Source organism: Protopterus annectens, chromosome 3.part1 (assembly GCF_019279795.1).
Source record: "Protopterus annectens isolate FY-2018-M chromosome 3.part1, PAN1.0, whole genome shotgun sequence".
Lineage (NCBI taxonomy): Eukaryota > Metazoa > Chordata > Ceratodontiformes > Protopteridae > Protopterus > Protopterus annectens.
The window spans coordinates 1322853334-1322879076 of record NC_056732.1 but is presented as its reverse complement, the minus strand read 5'-3'; positions in this window follow the sequence as shown (position 1 = coordinate 1322879076).

Below are 25743 nucleotides of genomic sequence, written 5' to 3'. Positions count from 1 at the left end.
TAGAAATCCATGGGTAATCCACATCACACAAGTACAGCATAGGCAGTGAGGGAATCTACTCAGTTGCCAGCACCTTTTGTACATATGCTCTGTACATGTATGATGCCTATAAAGGTGTCACAAGGTCATACTGTACTAGTACAAGTACATTATAATGATGACATGTTTCATATATATGTGAAACATGTAGGGTAAAGCTATAAGAGAGAAGGGAGATAGACAACATAGGCCTTAACAATGAGGAAATAGCAGTAAGAGAAAGTAGGTACAGAATAAAGCAGGACAACCATAGCCAAGGAGACACAAGTGCACATGCACGTGTCCACAACACAATATGCTCTGCAAGCCCTTGCAAGGTACATGGAAGCAAATAGCTATTGTCTAACAGATGGCTATAAACATGCCTATGTACAAATGACACAAACAACACAGTAATGTGTAACAATTAAACAGCAAATGACATGGTTACACAACAAAAGTAGTTTCAGTATCAAATACCCATATAATACAACAGGTGTCACAAACATCTTTATTAATTTAAATATCACCTTACATGTGTAGACTAATCAAAGGACAGTCCTGTGTGCACAGGCACAGCACAACAAAACGTAATAAATACACTTAACAAGTTGCATACTGCAAGGGCAGTTGCATGTTGATCATATTATGGCCATACAAAAGTACATCCATTCAAATCAGTGTATATGTACTTCAAAGGCATTCACATGGGCATGTATGCTAAGACATGTATATGTGTCCTAATATATAATGTTTCATAAAGACTGACTAGTGCAATAAGCAGGATACAGGCAAAAAAAGGAACCATGAATGATAAACTTTACCTCCATATATTCACTGAGGGGCCAGTGCATGGCAATGCAGTATATGAAGGATACATGTTTATATGTACCTGTCACAGTACTGTAAAACAAGATGGCACAATAATTGTGTGTACATGGAACATTCAAGGTCATTGTGACAGTGTGACAGCATGACTCAAAAATGTTAAATAAGTTACAAAATCAAGGATGTGTCATGAAGTTGAACAGACATATTGATTACTGGGAGAGTCCAACTGGGTAAAAGCCCATTTACAGCAGAGCCCTGGGGGAAGCTCCAAATTATTACAAAACATTTTAAGAACAATAATTTTGCAATCTTCAAAAATAAAACAAAAACATCTGCAATTTCAATAGTTATAACAAATTAGACATGGATAACATGCAAATAAAGATACTTGACTAACTTCACTGTGTTATGTGATAGGAATGGGAATAATGCAGCATGTGAGCTGTCATCCCGTATAAGTATATATAGGAATAACACAAATAGAACAATTGTGTTCCACTTACATTATGATAACTGCAAAAGTCATAGCTGTCACATTCAGGGCCAGTGTATCAGACAAGACAATGTTATGCTGCACTGCATGCATAGGAGTACGCACACACACACACACACACACACACACACACACACACACACACACACACACACACACACACACACACAGAATGATGGAGTTGCACCCCTGGCCATATGGAGCAATGTATGCTGTAATGACAGCATATGATGATTATATAAATAATGATGGCAATGCATGTGTCATTTGGTAATGTGTGTTATAATGTAGCAGCACGATAAAGCCACATATGATCTGATATGTGCAGTTCTCATTATGATATATGACAGAAAAGCATTCCAGCAATATGGGATGTCTGCATAATTGTGCCTAGCCATACAAATTTGCATATTGAAAACAAGGAAAAACAGCTGGCACCAGATCTAAGGTTAACTGTCACTGCGTACACAAAATATTCACAAAGAACAATGTAAAGTGTAGTGATCAGAAAAGCTAGGCAGGTAATAGTAAGTAGCAAACTTGTTTATTTAGAATACACAAAGCTTTCAGGTCAATCTCCTTCATCAGTGTGTGACATAACAATCTATTACTCACAGTAGTACTCCAATCAGAAGAAGACAACAATTAACTGCATATTCATATTTAAAGACATAAAAACAGATTTTAAAACATGAAATACTTCCTATCTAAACTATTCTAAAATTATAAAACGTATATAAAAAAGTATATATATATATATATATATATACATATATATACATATTTGTATATTAAAATGCATATATCAGTCATTTACAATAATTCAACAGCATTTGTCTTTTCTTTAGTATAGGTTTCAAGTTCACTGCTGCATTAATACCAGGTAGAGAGTCTGCTTGCAGTCTCACTATCCATTCATACTCTTAAAGTCTCTAATCTGTTATCCAAATCACCTCTTCTTATGCTCCTGTGCACAATGCTTATAACTCTAAACTTAAATTTATGGTCTCTTCTCTTTTCATTCATGTATTTTGTTTTTAAACTGTTACATAAGTTACAAAATCAAGGATGTGTCATGTTGTTGAACAGACATAAGGCAACAACTATCAATACACAAATGTATTTAATTCATACACATTTATTTATTAACATTTGATTACTTGGAAAGTCCGACTGGGTAGAAGCCCATTTTCATCAGATGCCTGGGGAGAAACGCTCTTTATTATTACATAACATTTTAAGAACAATAATTTTGTGAGTTTTTGAAAAATAAAACAAAAACATCTGCAGTTTAAATAATTATAACAAATTGGACATAATATAAAACATTTATTAAGAACTGATACAAAGTATATGACAATCATTTAATATTTAGAGACATTTTAGAAAATTTGTAGAGAAATTAAAGATAAGTTAGTCTAATGCAGATAGGAATTGCAATATGAAGTTAAGGAAAAACAGGCTTATGGTATATTTAGCGAGCAAGTTAGGGAAGAGAATTAGATAGCAGTAGGGAAGTAAATGACAAGGTGAAAGTAAGGAGGTATAAGGAATGAAAAGGTTATTTGTTCACATTCAGGGATATAGTTTATCTTGCTTTTGAGCAAGAACAGAGCCAGATTTAAGCTATGAAATATTTCTGAGTGGTTATGAAAGATGGGAAAGACGGTATAGATCTGCTGATACAAGTAAGGTGTTCCAAGTCTTAACAACCTTATACTACTACACATACATATGCACATGTATTGTGTAAAAAATACAGATTAAACAATGGTTAAGAAATGTTACTGAAGCAAAATGAATGCCATGAAAACAAAGTCACTTTCACAATGCTGATATGTATGTGTATGTAATCATGGCAAGTCTTCTTGTATTACCATATCTATCTACGGTTTCATAATATGTAATGACATGTCACATATTGCAATCAGCATTAAAGGTAGACTTCTGAAACAACCATGTATCACTGTAATGACAGGTGTGAACCAACATAACTTGAAGGGACTTAGCCCATACCTCTGTGTATTATTGTCTGAAACTGAAGCCGCATGATTTTGATGTTGTCTACTATGTTTTATCCATGTTTGTCATCCTACTGAAAACTGCATATTATATTTATCTCTAAATGTTCTATTGTTCCTAATGTATTTATACTCTGCTTTCTAGAGCTTTTCTCCCCGGGCCTCGTCTGAAAATGGACATATATCCAGTCGGACTTTACCGATAAACAAATGTAAAATAAAAATAAAATAAATAAATAAATAACTGTAATGAGATTTTATGATATGCATCTAACAACACCAAAATGTATGAAACAGGATATGTGCAATGTTTGCCCAATTTACATCATATCATGGTTTATTTGTTGTGACAAAGTAATGGTCACCAGATCTGGAGAACCACAGGGTTTATTTATATGTTGAATAACAAAAGGCATAAAGGTATAATAATGACAAGTCCAATGTCATGATTATGCAAAATTCTACATGTCATAATAGTCATATATTGATAATATAAATAGAAGGCCATAAATGGGTCAGTACACCCATCGTGCATTGTAATTAAGTTACTCTGATACATTACATGGCATACAGCAATCAGTTTATCAGATGTACATCTGTTATTACTTATATACACAAGTAAGGTCACAGCTCGTACAAATGGACTGCTGAATAGAACAAAAATTAGAATGTTGCACAAAAGCATCCAGCAACTGAACCAAAAGCAATAAGGCTCCACAGCTCTCAAAAGATAAAACACAGCTTTAATGGGTAAGCACTTTCATGGTGGAAAAACACCATCAGACCTATAAAACAGTTAAAAATGCATTCAAATATATACTAAAGCATGATAATAAAGGTACAAATCACATTATTGTTCCAATGATTCAATTAAATAATTTAGCCCTTACTCAACGGATGGGACCATAGAAAACAATTCATTAAATACACATATTCTACTTACATATATTGCGTTTGATGGGTATTCTATCGTTCAGCCCTTTACCCCTATCTGCCCTCAACCTAATGATCCACCTAGTCTCTGAAGTCTCTGTGTGGTTAATCAAATCACCCCCTCTCTCACCTTCAAAATCTTTCTCAACCATTAAAAACCTAAAAGAATGTGTAGTATTGGTTCTAGGGGTAAAGGGTTGAATGATAGAATGTCCATCAAACCCATCTTGAAGAACAGGAGCCTTTTTAAATAATTTTTTGTCCAGTATTTTCATCTATAATGTTTACAGTATATTCTTGCTGATAGAATTGAACATATATTTTATGCTTTTTATATTTACTAATATATGTAAGTAGAATATGTGTATTTAATGAATTGTTTTTCACGGTCCCATCAGTTGAGTAAGGGCTAAATTATTTAATTGAATCATTGGAACAATGATGTGATTGGTGCCTTTATTATCATGATTTAGTATATATTATCTGTTATTGAGGGGTACAGCAATGGGAGCAGCTTATGCCCCCTCCTATACCATTTTATACATGGGTGAATTTGAAAAACAATTTATGTATACACCAGATTTTTTTTAAAAGCAGAGTGGTGGTTTATAAATGGTTTATAGATGACCTGCTTTTAATTTGTAGAGCCCCAGTAGAGTAGTTTAAGTTATTTTTTGAGAGACTAAATTCTAATTTTCATGGTTTAACGTTTAGTTATCAGTTGAACTTTGATATTATTAATTTTTTGGATTTATGTTTTTTTGTGGATGAAATAAAAAGAAAGTTCAATTTAAGCCCTTCCAAAAACCTACAGCAGTGAATTATTTTTTGCATGCTTCCACTATGCACCCACCCCATCTTATTGACTCCTTACCATATGGGGAATTTAAACTTATTTTTATGAACACATCAAAAGAAAATATGCAGAACATCGTTTTGGATGGAGTTAAACAGAGATTATCAAGTAGGGCTATTCTCAAAAAAGTTTGAAATCTGCTAGGATAAGGTAACTAAGGGAAAAAGTAGAGGGAAGAAGCTTGGCTTTGGAAAAAAATCATATTAGTAAACAAGAGGACAAATTAGTGGACAAACAGAATTTATTCTATGTGATGAAATATAGTCCCTTCTCTGATAAAGTTGTGCACATTATTAAGGATTTATGGCCCATGGTGTGTTCAGATGAGGTTTTGGGAACTATTTTTCCCAAGAAAATTACTTTCTCCTATAATCGATTTCATAATCTTAAGGAGGTAATGAACAACCCCATTACCACAGGGGGGATGAGTTCAGAATTTGGTTCTTTCCCATGTGGGAAGTGTAATCTTTGCCCAAAAATATGTAATTTATCAGGCTCGGTTATTAATGGCAGGAGATATCAGTCAATTGAAAATTTCATTGCAAATCATGTGGAGTTGTATATATTTTGGGTGTGGTTGTGAGAATATATGCTGGGACATAGGGCAGACCAAAAGAAGGGTGAGAATATGTATAATAGAGCATCTTTTGGATATCAAAAATGGAAAAAGAGAAAATCCTGTAGCTCAACATTCCTCCTCTGTTCATGGGGGAGATGCCAACTCATTCTTTTTCAGTGTTTTAGCTAAAGTTGAGGGGGCAAGGGGTGATTCTCATTCTAGATTAAATTATCTAGAGACTACTTTTATTTTTAATTAGGGTACCCTTCACCCTGGTGATTTGAATCAGGAGGTTTGTTTGAATTTTTAAATATATATAAAAAAGTGAATACATTTTATGTGTAAGCATAAATATTTATAGATATTTGTTGCATGTAAGTCATTTGTACTAATGTATTTGGAAGGAACAAACATTTGAAAGTTTATTAAATGAACTAGTTATATCCTTTTAGTGCTTCAAGATGTCCGGAGTAGTTGTATGTATTTGAGTATTATATGCTGTTCTGGTTAGGGGCTATTCTGACTTGGTTTCTATGGTGTTTAATTAATTAATTAATTAATTAATTATTTAATTGATGTCATTTAAGTGTTTGAATTTTATTATGTATGGTATTTAAGATGCTGCCTGTGTGATATGTGATATCCCTTGAAGGCTAAAGGCCGAAGTACCAGGAATAAAGTTAACCTGGTGGTTTATCTGTTTCATTGTTTTTTGTTTATGTTGTCAGTTTTGATTAAATGTTGTTTTATTGGTGGTTATATTTGAATGTATTTCTAACTGTGTTATAGGTCTGATGAAGTGGTGTTTTTCCACCATGAAAGCAGTTACGCATTAAAGCTGTGTTTTATCTTTTGAGATCTATGGAGCCTTATAGCAATAACCCATGGCTGGGTGTGGGTAATGCTGGATTTACCCAAGGTTGACGTGGTTTGGTCACAAGGGTGAAGCCCGAGTGACCAAACAAAGCCAACCATGGGTAAATCCAACATTATCCACACCCAGCCGTGGATTATTGCTACTATACAATGGTGTTAGTTTGTGTTGTGACATCTTTGTGTTGTTGTTATTTAGGTTTTTGTTTACTTTGTATTCTTCCACTTTTTGTGAGATAAAACAGTCCACACTTTCAGTTTGTGTTTAAGGTTTATTTGTGTTTTAGTCTTGTCTTAGTAAAATGGTTCTTATGCTGACTGTGAGGTTCAGGGATATATAGTCATTTAATTGAGGGAGGCACGCTGTGGGTAAGTGTGAATGTGAGTTCCTGATTGATGCGCTTTTAAGTGCAAGCAGAATGACTCTGTGTGGCAGTGGGATGAAGCACGAGTCTTTAGGAGAGAGTCTTGTTTTTTTCTGTTTAGAAATGTATGGGCTGGGAGGAGGATCATTTGTGAATTAGTGTGTGCTCCCTTTTTAAAGCTGAATTTTTGAGGCATTTGAGTGCTTTTGTATATTGACTGTAATCAGCCACTGTGTTTGCTTCATCTATTTTTCTTCACGCTTTCTTAGCAAATGTGCATTAGTACTGCTGTTGAGAATGTGTGCGTCATTTCAGCAGCAGTACAAAAAAGGTGTAAAATATTTCTCTGATATTGCCGTTTGTCTTGCAACATTTTTCTGTTTAAAGCATGGTTTGCATTTTTTGAATTGGGGCATGTTCGTTTATTAGAAGTCGCGGTGGTACAGCGGTAGTTTTGTTGCCTTACAGCAAGAGGTTCTCCTGTTCGATTCTCGGCTGGAGTGCCTTCTGTGTGGAGTCTGCATGTCCTCCCTGCAGTCAAGTGGCCTCCGAAAGACATGCGTGAATGGGTGTGCCTTCGCTGAAGGTTGGGCGTCGGGCTGGCAACTCAGCACCATAAAAAAATCTACTGCCAATCATTAGCGGACCGGAGTTCCGCTGTGGCAACCCCTAACCAGGAAAAGCCAAAAAGACAAACAAAAGTGACGTTGGTGTAAGTGCATTTGTTGGCTACTGGTTTTATGTTTGGGAGTTTTCCGCAGATTAAGGCTATGCTTTCCTAATGAGTTCAAGCTTTTGATTTGTTGTTTTTATTGTGTCATTTAATTACAGAGAGAGAGTCATTCTGCTTGGCCACGAGTGCATTTATTGAAGTTTTAATGTAGTGAGGGGATTATTATTTTGAGAGAATATTGGTTATGAATTCTGTATACTGTATTCATGGCTGCATGATACATTAGCGACCAGACTTTTTAGTTTGGTTACTTTGGATTTACAATGTGCACACTGGTTGGATTGACCAATCAGCATGCACGTTCCTCAGCTTTGCCAAGTTGCCATTGTATAATATTGCTTTTGGCTGGGTTGCTGGATGCTTTTGTACAACATTGTTATTACATATACATTTACTGACATCGCAACCTTCAAATATGAATACAAAATACAAATACATACATAGCATTAATGTGCAAAACAGGTATACCATGCCACTGTAGCATGCAACACTGATAAGGCCTTGATTCTATAAGGCTTAAATCAAAGAAAGTTATCACTTACAGGAGAATTTTAGAAATATGTTTCATGTTGTAAACATACTGACAGTTAAGCCTTACAACATCAGTTACAAACTCTAAGTGCAAAATATTAAGACCATCACCCTTATGCTTTTCTCAATGTGTGCCTCACATATTTATGCTGAGGTATTAACATAACATTTAATGCCCACTATAAATACTCATTATGTGCAACTAATGTGTTATGTTTACATACCGTGGTTAAAATATGTGTGTAAAAAATATAGAGCAAAGTCAACAATCCATGATAAATTTAAATTGCATATGCAAATGAGATAAGCAATGCAACATGGTTAATGCATGACATCTCAACTGTATATAATCAGATTGGAAGTTGAAAGTGGCAAAAAGCTGAACACAGTTACAAGAACAGTGATAGTATGTACTATCAAGAAATTATATATATGACACACATACATAACTGTTTCTCAACAAATGTATCAGTTTCACTGCAGTCATTTGTTTTATTTTGACATATGTACTTGCATGGTGAAAACAATGTAGTGATGATCATGAAAATGGTTTTAACACCTCAGACATAAAATACATTAATGTGATATTAATAGTATTCCTGGAGACATTTAGGTAGAAAGTCATATCACATACTTCTCTCTCTCTGCTGCTCCCCAAGCCTGTGCACATGCTCTATGCACAATGCTCTGCTCCTGGAATACCCTTCAGCAACTGCAAACAGAAAATTATGATGCACTGTACTAACAGAAAGATTGTTTAAGCTCAGTACATAATGACTGCTATGTACAAAAAAAGAGCAGTGAAAAAAAATACCCATCAGTAAATGTTACAAGTATTGCCATACAATTCGCTATTGTACTTTGCATATTCATTCATTGATGTCTCAGTCTCAGTTCTGTGCACACGAGGGTTACAGCAAACAAACAGGAATAACCATGATTCAAGTCTACTTCTGTCACCCATGTTCACTCTACACAACCAAATCCTACCTGCCCAGCTACATGACCTTCACTATCTGTGTATGAACTGATGGAAGTTAATGAACTTACAGCTATGAGTATGGACAGAAGCATTACACACAATAACAGGTGTCCAGTCTAAGATGACATTGTGTAAGAGTACAGACATACCTAACCATCTAGACAAAGGCCTACCAATGTCACAGTTATTGTTTGTTGAACCTGTTGTGATATTAAGTCATTAGCAATAAAAATACCTACACAGGTTTGTGATGAATGATATTGAAGTCTTCCAGTATGTGCATATATATATATATATATATATATATATATATATATATATATATATATATATATATATATATATATATATGTGTGTGTGTGTGTGTGTGTGTGTGTGTGTGTGTGTGTGTGCGTGTGTGTGTGTGTGTGTGTGTGTGTGTGTGTGTGTGTGTGTGTGTGTGTGTGTGTGTGTGTGTGTGTGTGTGTGTGTGTGTGTGTGTGTGTATTTGTACATATGCTTGTCATTTTGTCTGGACATACACATATATATATATATATATATATATATATTAGTAAAATGTGAAGTTGTGTGTGTACATCACATGACAAGTAAAAGAAGATTATAATTGCTCCAATGTACACTACATGAGCTGCTATATGCATTTAACATCACATTGTACATAATACATCCAAAATATGTTGTGCAACATGAACTGATGACATTTAAAACATAGATAACTAATACAATGAAACAAAAACACCACATTTCATTACACATTTCATAGCAAGTCAGGCATGCCTATGCAATAATATTCAACCTGGCCAATGACTGACATAATGTCTGTAGTGGGGTTCAGACAGCAAAACCACGCTATTATAACTGCATGCTATCACATTAAATTATCACCTCAAAAGCAATACACAATTGTGTGCAGAGCTCATTGGACATGGAGCCACCTATACTGAGCCAGAAGACATAACAAACCTCCTGGCTGATAAATTCAGCTCCAGCTTTACTCCTCTCTCCCCACAACCTTCCCTCATGAAATGTCATCAAATATAACTCCCCTACTAACACTAGGGAACAGGTCCTTAATGCTCTCTGTAAGGCCAAGAACACTGCATCAATGAGCCCAGACAATATCCCAAGATGCCTTCTAAATAGCATGAAACATGACCTATCAAGGCCTCTGGAATTACTATTTAACTGTATCCTCCAAAGAGGTTTTGTGCCTCATGAATGGAAAAAGGCAACAGTCATCCCTCTGCACAAAGGTGGGCCATCTACAGACCCTGGAAACTACAGACCCATAAGTCTCCCTAGTCTTATATGTAAAGCCATGGAAATAATTATCATGGAGATGATCAATAGAGATATAGTAAACCTCCAGACACTGGACCCAACCCAGTTTGGTTTCATCAAGGGCAGATCATGCCTACCTGGTGGATTTTTTTGAGAAAGTCAACAAAGGAATGGATGAGGACAAAATTATTCACACTGCCTACCTTGACCTGGCCAAGGCATTTGACAAACTACCCCACTCAGGCAATGTTGACAAACTCAAGATGTTAGGTATAAACCCGTATATCATCTGGTGGATAGCCAACTGACTCATAGACAGGACCCAGGCAGTTAGAACTGGGAAGTCCACCTCTACAAAGAAGCCAGTCACAAGTGGAGTCCCTCAGGTATCAGTCTTTGGAAAGCTACGTTTTAGCATTTATTTTTCAGAAGTCATGGCCAATGTTAATGGTCTCTGGCTGACTAAATTTGCAGATGATTATGAATTAGGAGGTGCCATTGAATGTGACACTGACACAAATGTTCTCCCAGAGGGGATGATACAAAAAAAAAAATAACAACTGGGGTCAGAGCCATGGACTAAAACTAGATGCCAAGAAATGCATAATAGTATCCTTTGGGAAGTCATCCATCCCTGGTAACTATCATATTAACAACACACCCCTTAGATTTGACCCAGTAATCAGGGAATTATAGACACACATAGATAGTAATCTAGCCTTTGACTTTCATGTGTCTACAGTGGTGAGGAAATCATTCTATGTTGCACAACTTATGAACAAAGGTATGGCATCTAAGTCCAAGGAAGGCATTGTTCCTCTGTATTTGACAGTCATCAGACCTATCACTGAGTACAATTCCTCTTTAGTATGTACTTAACCAGACATATCCAACAACTGGAATGTCCACAGAGGTTCCTCACTAAAAGAATACAGGACGTAAGTAAAATGTTCTATGCAGACTGCCTCTAGGCCCTATCCCTGTATTCTGTCTCCTACAGGCTTTTGAGGGGAAATCTATGCCTGGCATAGAGGGCATTGTCAGACCCCAACTCTAATGGACCTCCTGCATATCCACAAAACAAACAGCACCAGAATTACCTGTTGTAAAGACTTAAACATTGCCTGTGATATAAATAGGACCTGCTGGAGAGATAGGTATGTATCCCAGAGACAACTGTATCTATGGAACATGCTCCCGATCCATATGAAGGAGAGTTCCTCTCTAACCCAATTCAAGTGCAACTTGGACAATGAGAAACTGAAAATGTATTCCTGGTTTGGCACCAATGTCTCTAATGGACACAGGTAACCTGTAAATTGTTCATCTCCCAAGTCCATGCTTAACAAGTATCAAGGGTATCAGAACTTGTCAGAGATTTGGAATGCATTTATCTGTTCTTGAAACACATAAATAACCATTAAAGGAATTACTGTGCAACTGTTTTATTCACAGTATGTGTACATTATGTAGGAGGGCAGTCGATTAAAATAAGTAATGGACTATAACATACTGTTGTGTTATTTGAATCTGTAGAGGTAACATATGTATGTATTACCCAGAGTTCACACAAACAGCTTTATCAACCGAAGTATACTGTATCATGTTTCTAGAAACTTTGCAGATAATGGAGATTTCCATAGTCATCATTGACCTAAGTGCTGTGGGTGTACATGCACTATGGCCAGGCTAGATGTGTAAAAATCTGTACTGTATAAATTACCATATAAATATAGATCTATATGTAATGTGCAATAGTATATAGATTACTGACAATAATGTTTAAAAAATAGGATATACTGGAATTTGAACCCACACATAAGCAAACAATATGATGTTTGCAGATGATATTGTGATCTGTAGTGAGAGTAGGGAACAGGTGGAGGAGACCCTGGAGAGGTGGAGATATGCTCTAGAGAGAAGATGAATGTAGGTCAGCAGGACTAAGACAGAATATATGTGTGTGAATGAGAGGGAGGATAGAGGAATGGTGAGGATGCCGGGAGTAGAGGTGGGGAAGGTGGATGGGTTTAGATACTTGGGATCAATAGTTCAGAGTAATGGTGAGTGTGGAAGAGAGGTGAAGAAGAGAATATAGGCAGGATGGAGTGGGTGGAGAAGAGTGTCAGGAGTGATTTGTGACAGACGAGTACCAGTAAGAGTGAAAGGGAAGGTCTACAAGAGGGTAGTGAGACCAGCTATGTTATATGGGTTGGAGACAGTGGCATTGACAGAAAGGCAGGAGTCAGAGCTGGATGTGGCAGAGTTAAAGATGTCAAGATTTGCACTGGGTGTAATGAGGGTGGACAGGATTAGGAATAAGTATATTAGAGGGTCAGCCCAGGTTGGAAAGTTTGGAGACAAAGCCAGAGAGACAAGATTACATTGGTTTAGACATGTGCTGAGGAGAGATGCTAAATATATTGGGAAAAAGATGCTAAGGATGAAGCTACCATGTAACAGGAAAAGAGGAAGGCCTCAGATAAGGTTTCTGGATGTGGTAAGAGAGGACATGCAGGTAGTTGGTGTGACAGAGCAAGATGCAGAGGACAGGAAGAAATGGAAACAGATGATCCGCTGTGGCGACCCCTAACGGGAACAGCTGAAAGAAGATGATGACATAAGCAAACAATATTTACATTGCCATATTACTTAACCATTCAATCTAATGGACATCCCATTTCTTTTAACGTTGTCAAAGTCTGTGGAGTAATGATTGAATGCACACTTATCAGTATGATAAAACTATCATGTGTCAGCACACTGAGATTAACTTTCATAGTTGACATAAAAATAATTGTAGGCACTTTAAAAAGAGCCATGACATGAATTAGTGCACAACCATGGGATTCAAACCTACACATGAGAATTAGGTATGAAGGCAGTCTCCATATACTGTGCTAACCCTGCAGCTGTAAGACATTACAAGGCTTACACATCCATACTTCTAGTACATTGTGTTTATGAGACTCACACATATTTCAGCCATCATCACCTGCACTGATTTTACATTCATTAAACTTAAGAAAGCAGACATGGATTATAAAAGGCTGTTGTGAATTTTAAACTTTAGGATTTATTAATGTATGTATTACTCTGCATTCCCACATACAGAAGTATACCATAAGATGTTTCTAGAAGCTTTGCAGATAATGGAGACATGCGTAGTCATCTGCAACCGAAGTGGTATAGACATCAGTCCACCATGGGCATGCTAGATGTGTAAAAATCTGTACTGTGTAAGTTAGCAAAGAAATATAGATCTTCTATATGTAATGTGCAATAGTACATGTATTACTGACAAGAATATTTAAAAAATAGGCTACACTGGGATTTGAACTCACACATAGATAAGCATTCACATTGCCATATTGCTTAATCAGTTCATTAGATGTTTTAAAAGCAGATATTATGGAATTGTAGTACAAGCAGTATGTTTTAAGTCTGTATTAATATACAGTTATAACCAACAATCCTGCATGATGTTAACACTAATTTAGTGTAGCTGCAGATAACCTTAGAATGCATTGACACCTGACTGTTAACTTTAATGAGCCAAAAAAAATTTGCTCCATATAAATTGCTATGATTAATACAGATAATCATGGAATATACTTGAAACACAATGCATCACATAAACAAAAATGCCTAGTACAGACATATATGATAATGTAGGTGTAAAGGTATGGAGAATGAAACTTAGTGTAGACATCTGATAGCTGGCATTGGACCTGTGCAACCAACTGGCAAAGATCTTTTGTATCCTTCCAATGTAGGTCATCATAGTAGTGACAGACCTAAATGACAGTCTAGTAGATCCCAGTTTGCCTGTGGTGCTCCCTCACAATCCAGTTCCAGATGTTAATCATCACAAAATCCTTGGGGCATGCTCACATCCTCTGCTAATGCCCAGCATAGACAATGATCAGCATTGTCTCCTTGACAGTCTAGTTCAATGATCGGACTTACCAAAGCATCATCTTGATCAATGTCCTCACTGAAATAGCATTATGTTGCAGAAAAATGCCTTCCAAAAATGCTAACTAAAGTCCCACTCAGTTCACAGGTAGCAATGGCATGATAAGAATATGTATCCATATTACATTTTAAAGTTGGTGCATATAGGATGGTGACAGACTACTAGTGGGCATCAGGCATGTGTTATAGATATTCCTGTTTATTGATGTCTATTGGGCAGTTGCACTGAACACTGTACACTTACACTGAGCTATTGGTTAATGTTCCAAGATTCGAGAACGTACATGGACATTTGCCAGTGGGATTCTAAAACATTGAATGTGTGTGTGCCCTTAGCTAACCTGATTCTGGGATATAGCTGAATCAGAGCTGGCTTCCAAAGGTAGGCTGTCACCTGCTTGCAGTCATCACATACCTATGTTCATATTATCCTGTGTAAAACAACTGAAAGATGTTTTAATGCATATAATCTGACAGTCACATAAAGAAGCAGGGATAGACTTCCAAAATATGCATGCATATTTTTACATGTCCATCAGTAACAAGGACATTTCTCCCATATGTATTGTATGGCAACAAACAAACCAGCCGCACTGAAGTACAGATACAGTGGAGATAACATATATCCATAGTTATTGCAGAATAACCTGTGATGTCTGAGGTATGTTTGTGGAGAATGGCAACTTACGAGGTTGTCTACTAAGCTGTATGCTCATTCATATAGCAGTAGTTGTGATAACATTCAGTGGGACATAGGCAATATTAGGATGTTTTAGCATTTACATTATTTGTTATGGATAAGCTATAGTCAGGACTGCATAACAGGTAATTTTAAAATGCTGTTTTTTTTGCTGTCTTGTTTCTGTATTAATGTCAGTAGTTCTGTTGTGTACCTTATCATGATGGCCACACTTGTGATGTTGTCTGTCACCTTCTTTGATAATATCTGAGATGCACCCTCCAGTTTTGAGATAGAATTGTTAGCTGTAGTCAGATGTGCATGTAACTGTGGCAACATAATTGTTGTGGAGTTGTGGCACATTGGATGTATGTTAGTCTTTACTTATTATGATATCCACAGACTTGGGATCAAATTCCACCTTTGCATATATGATCTGTACAAACCTGTTAAATGGATTTTATGCTGATGTTAGGACATATGGATGTGCTCTTCATACATGTTTTTAATGTTCATTCCAATTATCTGTACAGGACACTGATATACATAACATGGATTGTTTTGCATAGCTATGCAATGTAAATGAGATGTGAACATTCATTTGATATATGCTTTTATATGCTTTTAAGATTGCCATGTAAATATGTGCGCCCCTGTATGAAATCTAAGATGCGCATATCACCCTGTCTTCCAGCTGTCAAACTGCAATAGGAGAGAGAATTTCTCATATAGAAAAAAATGAGATTATAATAACAGAGGCTTTGTGCAATGATGGTCACAGCCTACTAGGAAGGAACAGCAATACTGTGTGGAGGAATCAAGTGTGGACAGATCTGACACACATGATAAATACTGTGGGTGGTCACAATAGATCTTGGGAGGCCTGCCAGTGATGTTGCTTTGACATGATCCTCCATGCAGCCCACAGACTACGGCACTAGGCCTGAAGGAAGACTGCCACTGGAGGTGGGCCACCATTGCCTCCCCAAATGAGATAACAATGTTCCTGGCATCTCATCATACCACTTGCCAGAATTGTTGGATACCTGGGGGAGGTACTGAGGCAGGTGTTCTATGACATACAGGTATGGTCAATGTTCACAAACAATGCAAGATACACAAATTCTCATTGAATGACGTTATTGCACAATTCTTAACACACTTTTATATTTGTGTTACAGCAGCATAACTACACCATGAATGTGACAGCACACCTGATGTGGATGCACAATATAAGTCTTGTAGCATGTCATCTTACTAACTCAGTACATATATAACACTGTCAGCAACATCTGAACATAAGCAACACATGTCACATAAGTGCCTTCATAACCTGTTACTGTGATCCTTAGTTGTTTTGTGCATCTGCCTTCTGTTACGATTGTGAATTATACTCACATGTTTTTTTTGCCATTTTACACAACAGGATCCAGTTCATGTCAGATGTTACACTCCTCAACCAAGAAGATGTGTCTGGTAAGGCAGTCTATATGTTTGCTACTGTTCACTATTGCTAATTACATATGTACCCTCATAACTAATGTAGTGTTGTTTACCTATGCAGGACACTTCATAGGGTCATAGGTTCATACTAGGCTATCTGCCCTAGGGCATTTATAAGCCTAGTCAGAGTGAGTTTGGCTTTCGCCAACCATTTTAAATTAATTTTGCTATGCCCTTTTTCGAGGTTAGTATACTGTGCCTCTGTCTAACAGTGACACAGAAGTGATACCCAGGGTAAACCTACGATCCCCCATCCACTCATCAAGATTCCTCTTGAAGAGATTCAATGAGGGACTCTGCCTAACCTGGACTGGGATTTTATTCCAGAGTGAAGGGAGCCACTGGGTTATGAATCTGTCCCTCCAGCATGTCCTATTTATTTCAGTGCTGAGGTTCAAGTCTCTCGAGCGCGTAGCTCGATGGGATTTGGATTTTCTGAGGTGCAGCATGTCCATTAATTCCGGGTTGGACATGACTTTATATGTCAGGCACAGATCGCCTCTGAGCAGGTGGTATACCACTGAGTAGAGCTAGAGTTTCTTTAACCGGGCAGCATATGGCATCTGTTTGAGCCCTTTGATCCTCTTGCTGAGGTACTTTTGGGGTCTTTCCAGTTGCTGCAGGTGTCTGGTAAGGTACATCCCAAAAGGGGCATTGTACTCAATTATGGGCCTGATGAGGGATGAGTAAAGAGGCACGATGACCTCCCCTGATCTAGATGTGAAGCCCTTCATGATTAGGTGTGCTATATAAAATGTTTTTCTAACCACTTTGGCCACGTGGTTGTCAAATGAGAGATTGCTATCAACATGGGTCCCCAGGTCCCTAATTACTTCTTCCGTACTTAATGGATTACCACTTATGTGGTAATTTGTGGGCACTTTGTTTTTGCCAAAGGGGATGACTATACACTTTTTGGTGTTTGGCTTGAGGCCATGGCTCTGGCACCAGTTGTCTGTTTCTATGAGGCCCTTTTGTAGGATGCTTGTGTCGGCTGGAGAGTCGATTATGGTTCCCAGTTTGCAGTCATCTGCGAACTTGGTCAGCCACAGTCCTTCCATGTTGGCCTGTACCTCTGAGAAATATATACCGAACAAGAGAGGTCCCAGGACTGAGCTTTGTGGGATGCCACTTGTAACTGGTTTGGAGTCTGACATGGCTCCAGCAATTCTAACCATGTGGGTTCTGTCCTTGAACCAGTTTGCAACCCATCTAGTGACATAGGGGTTTATATTTAAGCTGGTGAGCTTATCTATAATGCCCGAGTGGGGTATTGTATCGAAGGCTTTTGTGAGGTCCAGGTAGGCTGTGTGGACCACCTTCCCCTCGTCAATGGACTTGATGACTGCTCGAAAGAAATTGACCAGGTTTAAGAGGCAGGATCTGCCCTTAATAAAGCCGAACTAGGTAGGATCCAGTGTCTGTAGGTCCCCAATATCTTTATTTATAAGGTCCATGATGATCCTTTCCATAGCTTTGCAGACCAAGCTAGTCAGGCTTATGGGGCGATAGTTTCCATGATCCGTTGAGGCACCACCTTTGTGGAGAGGGACCACCATTGCTCTATGCCACTCTTTGGGTACATATCCTGTAGTAAGGCTGAGATTGAACAGTAGTTTTATGTTTGGGTTTAGCTCTTCTTGGAGTTCATGCAGGACGCAGCCCGGGACACCGTCTGGTCCCATTGATGCTGTGTTTTTTGCTTTGGAGAGGGCGGCTCTTACCTGAGCATCTGAGATGACAGGGGGCAGCACTCTGCTGGGATAGATATTTGCCCTTTTAGTGGGGAGGGGGGGGTTGTGCTGAATCTGTCAGCTAGGATGTTGGCAGTGTCTGTGGGTTAGGTGTATTTTTTGTCATTTTGGACTAATTCTGAGCATATCTGGGAATTCCCACCCAGGTTCCTAACATAACTAAAGAAAGCCTTGTGATTATCCTTAGTGTCCTGTGCAATTTTTCTCTCAAAGCTGGCCTTAGACGATTTTATGAGTGCCCATAGTTTTTTGCTAATACTGATTAGAGATGCCTTCCCTTTTTGGGATTTTGCTCTATCATGTAGTAGCTTCCTCCTTCTATTGTATAGTTTGTTTATGGCTGGGGTCCACCAGACAGGACGTCTGCCTTTGGAGGATTGGGTCTTGGTTTTATTTGGGATTGCATGATCCATGCATTCCTGAAGGTGTTCATAGAATGCGTTTATAAAGGATTCTGCGGTCTGGGCTGTATTTTCCACAATCCCGGGGGCTTTGAAGGATTCCACCTCGGTTTTGAGGAGTGTGAAATTTGCTTTAGAGAAGTTTTTCACTGTGGTTTTCTGGGCAGGGGGTGGGGTTGGGATGTGAATATCCAGTGAGATTAGTTTATGGTCTGATCTTACCAGTGAGGGATATACTTCTGGTCTGGAGCATAGAGTCCCCATGTTGGTGATGATCAGGTCCAGTATGTTTTCCCCTTTTATGGGAGTGGTAACAAGTTGTTCCATAGCATTTGAGTTTATAAATTCTAGGAACCTTTGGGCTAGGGTGTTGGAGCTAGAGTAATGCTCCAGTCTATGTTTGGGTAGTTGAAGTCGCCCAATATAATGGTGTTTGGAGAGACCTTCATATTTTCCAGTGTTCTCAGGAAGGCCGAGTGGAGTTCTTGGGTTTGGGAGGGTGGTCTATAGCAGGCTATAAACTGGATGGCAGTTTTACCCACTGTTAGTTGCACATGGATAGTCTTTGATGCTTCGTGCTGTGCCACCAACCTGGAAGTGTGAGTATCTTTGACGAATATTGATACTCCCCCTCCTTTTGTGGTTTGGTCCAAGTTTTGGGGCCGAAAAGCATGGTATGAGGTATAACCTGGTAGTGCTGGGGTGCTCTCGGGAGCCTTGAACCAGGTTTCTGTTACTGCACAGATATCGATGTTCCCCATGCTAAGAAGAGTTTCAAGTGCATGCATCTTGAGGTTTAGACTTCTAGCATTGAGTAGCACTACTCTTAGTTTCTTATCCCTTGTGATACCTATGGAGGTAGGTTTGTCTTTTGAGCCTTGCCTAAAAAATGCACTATGGGGGTAGCAAGAGCCTTTGCCAATATCCAAAAGCCCAGGGGTGATAGGTGCAAGCCGTCCCTAGCGAAGCATTGTGGCTCGTCAAGCATGTCATCCCAGGCTGACAGGCATTGGATCCCCTTTGAATGACACCAATACTTAAGCCAATTGTTGAAATTGATCATCTTGTCTTCATATTGTGGCATCATTCTTGGTGAGGGTAAGATGCTACTCAAGGTCAGGGTCATACCGGCCTGGGCTACATACTCAGAGAGCTCCTCTATGTCTCTTTTCATGTAGTCCAGGGAGGTATGTCTCAGGTCATTCACACCAGCATGGACAAAGACTGAGTCATATCTGTACTTGCCTTGGAGTGACCTGAGTGCTTGTGTTATGTGGCGGATACTAGCGCCCGACAGGAAGCTCACTGTGACCTTCTCCTTGTTCAGCCTGGTGAGCGGGACGTCAGTGTGCCTGACGATAGAGTCACCTATTAAAAGTGTATCAGGTGTGTTGTTTAGCCTTAAGGGCTGTGACTGTTTGGTACACTGGCTTTGTGAGCTATGTGTTGCACGTGTTTTGTTTTGGGGTAGTGGTTGCTTGGGTGTCTGCTTTGGAGGTCTCTGCTGCTTAGGCAGATTTTTATTTAGAGCCTCCGAGTATGTTTTTGTGTGTTTATGTGTTTGGTTTGCTGTCGTGGTAGGTCTATGTGAGACTGGAATTATAGTGAGTGTGGTTTCCTTTTCCTCCTGACTGGTTACGCCAGTACTGAGTTGAGAGAGCTTAGCCTCCAGTTTGACTATATGGTTGCATCTCTCACATGTGTTGGAATTTGTTGGGAGGCGGAGAGGGTTGTCTGTGTACATGAGGCAGTAGTAACATTGCCTCAAGATTCCCAGATTCACCAGCTGGACCGGAGTGGAGTTACAATCAGAACATCAGCATTGCTCATATGGTATATGTATATCTTATTTGCTGTGAGTTATACCTCAGGTTTGATGCTACATAATGCCTTGTATGCACTTACTACTGAGTGGTGTGCATATATTTTTTACATGACAGTGTTATTTCAATCCTCACCACCAGCGGTGGAGTCAGCAAAGGAGTTGTAAGACTTTCCTACTTGTAATGACATTATCTGCGATATGTGACTGATTTTTAACTGACATAGCATATCTCTGCTATACAGAGTCCCTAAACGATCCACATGCACAATGACCTGGTAAGTTCAAATAATCATTAACAGTGTTGTTATATATTTAGCAGAATGTCAGCACTATGCTGCATGCTTTGACTTCTGCGAATGCATATGACGTGTCATCTGTCACTTTTTGCAGCATGTCCATTGCTTGCCTCCTCCAGGAGTCTGTCTACTGATCCAGAGGTGAGATGTGATGTGCCTCACTCTGATAGTACAGTCAGTGGCACATGGGCCATTGCACTGGGTTTATTGTCTAGCCCAGAAAGGGACAGACATGTGGTTCATGGTATAGCCTCTGATATGGAAGATAATGTGTCCAGCCATTCTGATGATGTAGGGACATCAGATGACAGACATAATGATATCTGTGACTGGCTGTCCCATGTAGAGTCTGATAACGATGGTGAGTCTTCCCCAAGACAGACTGCTACTGCCCATCAGACTACTTATGGGAGTGTAGCTGATGTGCATGGAAGCACATCAGAGGGTGTCCACCCACTATTACAGGCAAATGAACATTCACAGCAAAGTCATGGCTCTGACCTGCATGCACTTTCCCGTGCCACCAATCATGTAGCACACCAGGTGTGTGTGTTACCTGAAGGTCAAGAGCACAGACATGGAGAGGTCATGGGAGCGTTGGCTGCACAGCATGGCAGTGCAGTATTTGTTGCAGGCTCTGTTGAAAGTCTTGCTGTTTTTTAATTTCTCCAAATCTTTTGGGTTTCTAATACCATGATGGGAATGGACCCCATTCCTAAGTCAAAGTATTATTAAAGTTCATGAAATTAGTATTGTTTCAATCTTTGATGTCAGCCAAAAGTGCTCTTCACAGCACCCAAAATGTGTTCAGTAATGACTCCTTCTGCAATTTATATGAAGTTACATGTATTGGTAACATATCTGAATACGATTGTAGATACTTTTTTATAAGACCTGTTGCTCCTATTACTGTTTGAACTGTCCAGGTATCTTTCTTCCACATTGCTCTCATTTCTGCCTGCAGATCCTGATGACTTTGTGTCATCTCTACGCAAGACGCTGTAGTTACTGGGTGTGGCGATTTGAATGATCAATGCTACTCTCATCTTCTTTTCATGGACTACTGTATCTGGTTTTCTCGCATCTGTCTTTTGAACTGTTAGTAATGGGTGATCCCATGGGATATAAACTTCCATAATTTTTTCTGATGCATTGTGGCTCATGTTTCCAGTGTTTTTTATCCACTTCAATACCATAATGTTTGCACAATCCCCAGTGCAACAATCTTGCCATGTTATTATGTCTTTCAGTATACAGTCCTTCTACCATTAGTATGTCACAACCAGCAAAAAGATGTGCGACTGTTTCCAATTTGGTTTTACAAAACCTACATTTGTCTGTTTCTCCCACATGTTCAATGGACTTTATAAACCAGCAAGTACATAGCCCACTATCTTGGGCTGCCAATATTAATCTTTCATCTCTTGGTTTGAATTCTCCTCTCCTTAACCGTTCCTGTGTTTGTTCCTGATCAACATGAGGTTCTTTGAGAAGTTTTTTATACTTGCAACTATATTTATGCTTTTTCCACATTTCTTGCCTTCTCATCTGGTCCTTCATCTTATATTCTTTCTTTTGTATTTGAGCACATTCAGTTGCTGCCTGATTTTTATCTATTTCTGCTTGACGCCGATATGCTTCTGCTAATCTATGCAGGGAAGTCATCTTTGATTTATTCTCCTCATGTTTCAAAACTTTCACTACATTTGGGTCTTCTGAGGTCAGCAGATGGGTGTGCAGTCCTACGGTTGCAGATCTATACATGTAATTAATTTCAAGGAGGCCCATCCCTCCTTCGGAATGGGGAATATATAATCTTGGTATGCACTGACTTTTATAAATCATTTGGTGAGCATGAGGCATCCTTCTTGCTTTCCTATCTAATCTATCCAATATGTTTTGGGGCCAGTCAATCACTCCAAAACTGTAAGTTAGGACAGGAAGAGCAAATTGGTTTATAGCTTGGATTTTGTTCCTAGATGTCAATACTGTTTTCAGAATTAATTTAAGCCTTCTAAAGTATTCTTTTACTAGGTTTTATTTGCATTTGTTCATGTTTTATTGGTGATCCTTCATCAATTCCCAAATATTGATACACTCCCTCTTGCTCAAGTTCTTTTATATCAGATTATTGTCTCAAAGTGATGTTTTCCTGGTGCTGCAGTTTTCCTGCTTTAAAGGTTGCCTTTGCACACTTATCAAGACCAAACATCATTTTTATATAATCTGGAAAAGTTTTGACAACCTGCAGCTGTGCTTTCAGTTCCTCATCTGATGAGCTATACAGTTTTAAATCATTGAAAAAGAGAAGATGAGAAGTCTTTACACTTCGTTATTTTTTAGGAGCCAAACTGCAGCCATGGCCTAAGTTGTTAATGGGTTAATGACAAGGCAAAATAGCAACGTGACAAAGATTCACCCTGGAATATCCCCCTTTGAATTTTTATCCCTATGATAATAATCTGTCCTTTATCATGGCTTAATTGCAACGTGGTCTGCCACTGTTTCATGGTCACGGTAATGTAATCAATCAGTGTAGGATGTATCTTATACATTTTTAAGCACTCTTTTATCCATGAATGTGGGATACTATCAAATGCTTTTGTATAGTTAATCCATGTCATACTTAGATTATTCCCTTTTTTACAGTTCTTCAGTATGACTTTATTTAACAACAAATGATCCACTGTTCCCTATGACTTTCTTTTATTGTTGTTTTGTTCTACTGCCATAATTGAGTTTTCTTCTAAATGACTATAAACTCTGTTAGCATCAATTCCAGTTTATACTTTATACATAGTTGGAAGGCAAGTTATTGCTCTATAATTTTTAGGGTAGCTTACAGGTTCAGTCTTAAGTAGGAGCATTGTTTTGCCTATTGCTAACCAGGTTCAGGGTGCATATATAAATAGTTCTTACTCATGGCTAAATCCTCATGCAAAGATGTTAATACTTTTTACCAAAAAATTAGGTACTGCATCTGGGCCTGGGGTTTTCCATTTAGAGGATTTCTTAACTTATAGGTTCATAGGTTCATATACTGGTACTAGACTATCAGCCCTAGGGCCTATACAAGCCTAGCCATAACAATTCCCTTGCTATTTCTTCCCACACTATTTACTTCCCTGGACCCCTGTCTAGCAGGGCGACTAATGTGATCCCTGGGGTGAATTTCCTTTCTCCCATCCAATCATCGAGGTTCCTTTTGAAGAGGGCCAAAGAGTTGCTCTGCTTGACAAGTATGGGCAGTCTATTCCAGAGTCTGGGGAGTCTCTGGGTCAGGAACCTATCCCTCCAGCATGTTTTGTTTATTGTGATGACACGGTTTAGATCCCTGGAGCATGCGGCTCTGAGGGATTGGGATTTCTTTAAGTGTAGCATGTCCAACAGCTCTGGGTTTGACATGGCCTTGTATGTTAAGCAGACATCGCCTCGGAGTAGATGATATGTGACAGAGTATAGCTGGAGTTTTTTAGGGTGGTCAGCATAGGGCACCTGTTTTAGGCCTGTGATTCTTTTAGTGAGGTATTTCTGTGGCCTTTCCAGTTGTTGCAGATGTCTTGAGAGGTACATACCAAATGGGGCATTGTATTCTATAATGGGTCTAATGAGGGATGAGCACAGTGGGACAATGACCTCCTTTTTTTCTGGATGAAAAGCCCTTAGTGATGAGGTGTGCCACATAGAAGGATTTCCTGACTGTTGTGGCGATGTGGTTATTGAAGGTGAGACCACTGTCCACCTGTGTCCCTAAGTCTCTTATCACACTTTCGGTGTTTAGTGTACTGCCACCTATGTGGTAATTCATGGGTTTTTTTCCCAAAGGGGATAACTATACAATTCTTGGCACTGAGCTTGAGCCCATGGCTCTGGCAGCAAGCATCTGTTTCTGTAAGGCCCTTTTGTAGAGTATCAACATAATTTGGGGATTCAATAATGGCTCCCAGTTTGCAGTCATCTGCAAACTTTGTTAGCCAGAGTCCCTTAGTGTTGGCCTGTACTTCAGAGAAGTAGATGCCAAACAAGAGAGGTTCCAGGACTGAACCCTGAGGTACTCCACTTGTCACTTGTCTGGAGCTGGATTTGGAGTCAGCTACTTTTACAGTGTGGGTTCTGTCAGTAAGCTAGTTGGCAGCCCATCGAGTGACATAGGGATTAATGCCCAACTTAGTAAGTTTATCTATGTTTCCAGAGTGGGGGATGGTGTCAAAGACCTTGGTGAGGTCCAGATAGGCTGTGTGGACTGCCTTACCCTCGTCCACGGCTCTGGAGACTGATTTGAAGAAGTCAATCAGGTTCAGGAGACAAGATTGGCCCTTCATGAACCCAAACTGGGTGGGGTCCAGTGTTTTCAGGTTGCCAATGTCTTTGTTTATAAGTTTCATGATAATACGTTCCATGGCCTTGCAGATCAGGCTCGTCAGACTGATGGGGCGGTAGTTCCCAGGATCCAAGGTGGATCCCCCCCTGTGGAGTGGGATAACTGTAGCTGTGTGCCACTCAGTGGAAATGAAGCCTGAGGTGAGGGTATGATTAAACATGACACTTAGGTGAGGTGCCAGTTCATTTTGTAGTTCATGTAGTACACAACCTGGGATGTCATCTGGTCCCATGGATGCTGTATTTTTAGCTTTGGAGAGTGCATTTCTTTACCTGTGTGGCCGTTATTACTGGAATTTGGCAGTCTTCCAGTATTGAGATGGGCCATTTAGGGGGTGAGAGGGGGGTGAAGTTGGCACTGAATCGATCTGCCAGGATATTGGCAATATCCTTGGGATCAGTATATTTAATGCCATTCTGTTGTAACTCAGAGCAGATCTGAGCATTG